Raw genomic sequence first — 6,327 nt, 5'->3', positions numbered from 1 at the left:
CCGTGTGTAAAAAAAATTAAGTATCCCTGGAACACTTAGCTGTAAATGTGACAAAGAAGGAATAACCATGTCCAGTGATGGCTTGCTCCGTGGCTTGTTCGCTAGCCCAAATAAGACCTTGTTAACATGAGTAGACGTTTTAGTATTTGAGTCGGGTTCCCTCCCCTCCCCCACCATCCCAAGGCAGTTTTCCAGGACTCTCGTTCGTACCCAAATGCTCAGGAGGAGGCCATGGTGCACAGCTCTCCTTCTGTGGCCCTCCTGCCCCATGGAAGGCCATTCTCAACTCGTCCTGCTCAGAGGCTGGGAGTGGTGCACCCGGGCTTCATGGTCTGTGCAGGGACTGGACAGTCACAGTGAGGAATGGCCTGAGCCTGGCCGCCAGCCCCTCATGTAGGTCGTTGTGGGCTGGACATTCCCTAAATCATGCTTAGGAACTGGAAATCTGCTGTTAAAAAAAGAAACAGTTGATCAGAGTGAAAAAAATCTCAAGCTTCCCAAAAGAGTTTAAGATAAAGAAAGTTTCAGTTGCAAAAGGATATTTTTTTTGATAAGCTTTTAGTGGGATGATTAATACATTTTTAATAATTAAAGTCAGTAGAAGCATCCAAGACATATTTCACGGCATGTTACATAACCTGAGTATTGAAAGATCTATGGGAACTTTTTGTTGTTCTCCAAGTCAGTCAGGTTAACACGTGCAAGTTTGTCTGTGATTATAGAATGCACTTCTCCCTTATGCTAGTATATGACACTGTCAGTGTTTTGTTTTCACTTATAAGTTATTTTTCTTCAAATGTGGATGAAAGTCCACTGAAAGTGTGAAAGACCAAATGTGAAAAGTCCATTGAAGTGTAGAGTCTGACTCTCCTGTTGGAAAGATCCAAGTGAAATAGAGCAGTGGGAAGTAGGGAAAAATAAATGACCCCAAAACCTGACCCCGTGTTTTGGTCCATTGGGCTTACTTTGCTGACAACTTTAAAAATGCACAGGGAATTGCTTCCTGGGAAGAAGAGCAGGAGTCAGTTATGTGTAATCTCAAGTGCTAGTAATGAGGATGATCTAGAAGACTCTTCTGTTCCTCCCATGTTCCTTTTTTAACGACGAGGTTCGGGATTTGTCTCTGTCTTTTCTTGGGTTGTATGTTACAATAGGGGATTTTTGTTAGCCCTGCAAAGGAAGGCACTTAGTGGTCCTTCTGTAGGCTTCTTTTCCAGTTGAATAGGAACAAAACCTAGTGATCTTTGGACACTGAATACTCCAGGGGAATTGTCTTCACTCTCACCACTTGGAAGAGTAAGCTCATAAACTGGGAGGAGAAAACCTATTGTCTTCCAAAACCACATTCCTAGAAACAACATAAGTCTACCAGATTGCAATTGGCATACCCGAAAAACAACATCTACATTCAAATTATTGGGTCATTTATTGTTACAATTGGAACTTACTTGTTTGGATTTACATGTTAACCTATTATTCTGATATGATTTCAATGTATTAATAAAAAATATGTTATTTTATTTAAGAAGTATTTATTCAATACCTTCTGTGCTACACTGTAAGAGAATATATTAAAAAAGATAATTATTCCTGTTACCGAGTAGCTTACAGATCAGGTTTCAGAGGGCACGCGGGGGTGAGGGAGAAGATGTTGATTTCTGCCAACACTTATTGAGTGCTTTCCATGTGCCAGGAACTGTTCAATGTGCTTTACATTTACGAACTCTTTTAATCGTCAGAAATTCTATGAAATAGGTAATATTTTTATCATCATTTTACTGATGAAGAAGCTGAGGCACAAAGAGTTTGGAAACTTGCCCAAGATCAGACAGACACCCAGTACGTGGTGAAACCGAGCCATGACCTCAGGCAGATAACTGCCATGTTGGGGTGTTCTCTGGTCGAGCAGGACACACGTGTGTGTCCAAGGTGACACATGACTAGTAATCACTCACAATGCTGAATGGGGAGATTTCGTGAGAAATGGGAAGATCCTTCTGAGTTGGTGTTGTTGAGGGAGGCTTCACGATATGAAACCAAAATTAGACCCAAGCAAATGAAGTCGTCCATACCTTCTTGTTGGAGACGCTCACTGGCATATAGGGGGCTCTGAAAAGCATGAGGAAGAGAAAACTGTGCTTTTAATCCATTGTTCCTCCAAATTATTTGGCTATGAAGCCATTTTTTTTTTTTTTCAGGGAATATATAACAAACATCTTTTGGCACACACATTGTTAAGCAATTTTGAAAATGTTAGTTCAGAACAGCAGAATCTATTTTAGGGTCATCTATTTGCAGAGACTACCCTGGACTTCTCTGCCTCTGCTGTCAGTGGCCAGAAAGGATCTGATGAAGTTACTAGGGGAATGGCCTCTGGAAACCTCTATGGACAGGATTTGTAGGATATGAGTGGAATTCATGAAAACCTGACAGGTTATTAAGTTTTATGTAACTCACACTTCTCTCTAGCCAGGGTTGTATTATCATCAACTCTAGGAAAGGCTTAGATAAAACAGACTGGTTTTCTCAGCTGGGCTAAGGAGTATTTACTTTAAAATCAGAAAAGACAGTCCTTTATTTATTCTTGGTCTTATCAGTGTATCCTTAGTACTCTAGGAGCACTGTCTTCTTTCTGTAATCATTTCTTACAGTCTTTTGCCCATATTATGAGGATTATTTTATGATCAAGCTGGCCACCTGTAGATATAATCATGCTCAGTCTATTAATGGGCCTTGTGTTTTCTTTTGCACAAAAATTGTGCAACCCAGAGAAAGTAAAAGATGTAATCCCAATTCCCATGTTATAGATCTTTTTTCTTTAGATGATGGAGGAATTTACATTTGTTGAGTATCCCGTTTCTGCTAAAAACTATGCTGTATGTTTCATGTCTGTCCCTAATGTTGGCCTCAAAACCACGTGGGTGTTACTCCCATGTTATACATGAGGAAATGGAGGCTCAGAGAGATTAAATTAACTGAGTAGGGTTAAACAGCAAGTGATAATGAGGGATTTGAATTCTGGTCTGTCTTACTCCAAAGCCCACACTTTTTAAGCTTGACCACACTGCTTCCTTAAAAGGGAAAAAATGACTGAAGATTAAATCAGCACTTGTGATACTAGAATTTAAAGCATTTCAGGCAACTGAATCCAAGATACATCTTTGCTTAGATGACTAAGCAAGACAATCATGCATCTTCAAACTGTATCAGCTAAAACTTAAATATTTTCTAATAATCTCTCTGGCTTAACTGAAAAAAAAAAAGAAAGAAGCCCACCATGGACTGTTTCATAGTGAAAAGCTCCTTGTTTAGTCATTACTCAAGTCTGTCCATCACATTCCCATGGAGGCAGGACTGGGCCTTCTCCCTTCTGTGACAGGAGCTTAAGGGGGGCCGCTGCTTTCTGACCTGCCTAGGACACACAGCAGGCACTAGCTGAGAACATGTGTGTAAATGTGTGAGCAGTGTGAAACCACGGCATCCTGGAGGCACCAACCCACGCCTGCTCCTGCAGAGCCTGTGAAAGCCCAGCCCACCTTTCAGGGCCTGACACTGAGGACCAGAGAGGGCCAGAGCCATCACCAGCCAGAATGAGGGTGATAAATGACTCTCATTTTGTTTTTAAGTGCTATTTCCTTCACAGAAATTTCTGACAGAACTGCAAACAACAGATATCCTATCTTCCACTCTAGAATATAGAGACTGAAGAGAAAAGTAGGCTATAGCTGAGGCAGAGATTTCATGGGAGCAATGGATTGAAGGGGTAATCTTTTTACCCAACCTTGCCAATAAATAAGTACGTAAATTAACCCATCCGTTAAAAAAAAGGTAAAAATGAGTTTGACTTCCAAACGTAAAATCACCAGCATTTTTTACTATATTTTTCCCCATATATTCTTCCCATTCTTACCCATGTGTGAAGGGCTGTTTGCCAAGCTTCTTGTAATTTAAGAGGAGAGAGCTTGCACCTACAGAATGCCTGGCCATGTCCCAGACAGTTGCTTGGTGCTTTCCGTCTGCAATCTCTTCTAATTGCCACAACAATACTGTAAAAGATGTTGTCTAGACATAATTTTATAGAGATTTGGTAACTTCCCTGAAGCCACAGAGTTAGTTAGTGACAGAATCAAGATTGGGACCCACTTCTGTCTCTGAAGCTTATCTGCTTTCCATCAGGTTGTACCCCAGGAGGGAGCTTTACCTGCATCTGAGTCCTCACAGATGTTCTCACGAATTCTCTTGGAAGTGTTCGCTGGGAACGCCAGTCTCTGACACAAGTCTGAGTGCTGCCAGAGGGCCTGGGTCTTTTTTTTTTTTTTGTAAGTAACTTTATTTTTTTATTTTAAGTAACAATACTTCAATATTTTAAGGACTAATTTTCTCATCCCAGAGGATGAATTAGAAGCACTAAAATGAATGGATGATGGGTTGCGAGGGCCTGGGTCTTTTTATATCCCAAGTATCTAGCACAACCTCTGGTATATAGTAGATCCTCAACCAATATTTGTTGGATTGAAATTCTACTGCTCCCATGGGCTTGGCCTGTGTGACAACGTTTCAGCTAGGTTCCCGGGTACATTTGAAAGTCACGTCTGACCTTTACTTGGAGTACCACTGGGGTCTCCCTTTTGATTGTGAGTTTATGATATAGCATGCCCACAAATGAAAAAGCAGCTTTGTATTCAGACATTGGGGAGACATTAAGGAATTAGTGACATCCTGAATACGAATCTTAATCAAGTGGATATGAGGAGAATATGTGAAGATACAAGGCCGTTGCTGGGAAACATGGGTCTTTTTTTCTCCTTTATTTCCAGATGGATTTAGGACACTCAGTTGTCCTGCCTGAACTAGTCTATTGTTCTTGGTGGCTTCTAATCCTGAAATGCAAAACCGTGTTTTGAACACGTAATTCCTGAATTGAGTCTGCCATGTTTTCACAACCGAAAACATTGTACCTCATTCCCCTTCACGTATGAGTTTGACAAATTGACTCAGAAAAACATCAGGACTCAGGGGAAATGCAGAGCTGAATGGTGGCCCTCTTTCCCTAACTTGGGACTAGCTGGATATGCGCCTTCAAGGACCTGGCTATTTCTGCAGCCCCTGGAGGCATGAGTCACAGGGGCCACATCTGCATCTGTGCTCTTTCCCTTGAAGCTTTCTCTCCTGAGCAATGGCTCCTTTCTGTTGAATCCCATTGGTTGGCTGGTAACATGTTACCTGGTGAGAATCAGGATATTTTCATATTGTTATATTCTTAAGAAATTATCTTTATTTTTAATTGTTTATCTAGACATGCCAATGGATATTTAGGCCACATTTTGAGCAAAAAGTCACAAGATGGTTTTTTTTCCCCCAAATCTCACCTGTGTACACAAAACAACACAATTTTAAGGGTTCGCTTAAAAGAACAAAGCATAAGAAATACAGTGAAATACAAGCTCATAATCAACTTTCAAATCAGTGAGCAGATCTGAATCAACATGAGAAAAGGTTACAAAACAAGTCTGTGTTTTGTAGGAAGCACTGTCTGTAGACGGTGTGCAGGACACGCTCCGCGTCCTTTGAGAGAGGCCTTAAGCAGGTAGAGACAGAGTGGGAGTTTTACTCAGCCCAGCAGGACGATATGAGGAGGTCCGAGTTCCATGAACAAGGTTCTGACTACTCACGGATGCTATAACAAGGAAAAGCAGGCTTTGCCTGTCAGGCCTGGCAGTGATCTCTATTCTCTCTCTTAATTTGATTTTAACTCTACCTTTCGCTGACCAAAAATAGCCCTTTGATTCCTTTCTTCTCAAGCAATGAAAGAATTAAACTTGATCAGTCAGCTATTGATGGTTCATGGACTAGGACTGTGGACCATGGATGGTCCAACAGCTGTGTCTTAACTAGTAATTGGACTCCTACGGAAATATTGCAAGAGAGCCACTAGTAGGCAAGAAAAAGTTTTCACATTTTCTCTCTTTTTTTTTTTTTGCCAAAAAATGAAGAACTCAAGAAATCTCCAGATGGTTGAAAGAAGGACACAGATGCATCTAGTTGATACATCATGTCTCATTTTACTTCAGATTTTATTGTGCTAGTAGCTGCTTCATAGGCTTAACCGTCAGATATTTGGTAGTTTTCTCTGTGAGCTCTTCTTCAAGACCTAATTGTAACATACACACTTTTGTCCTATAAACTTGGAACTACTAAAAACACCTCAATCTTTTTATTTAAGTTATGATATAAATATAATTTAAACCAAGTCCATTTCCTAAACTCAAGGTAGAGGCCCCATTAGCATCTTCTGTCTTATCTCCACTGTGTCGTCTCCAGGAATGG

Source organism: Ceratotherium simum, chromosome 19 (assembly GCF_057802395.1).
Source record: "Ceratotherium simum simum isolate JZ-2026a chromosome 19, ASM5780239v1, whole genome shotgun sequence".
Taxonomy (NCBI): domain Eukaryota; kingdom Metazoa; phylum Chordata; class Mammalia; order Perissodactyla; family Rhinocerotidae; genus Ceratotherium; species Ceratotherium simum.
This window is presented reverse-complemented; position numbering follows the sequence as displayed.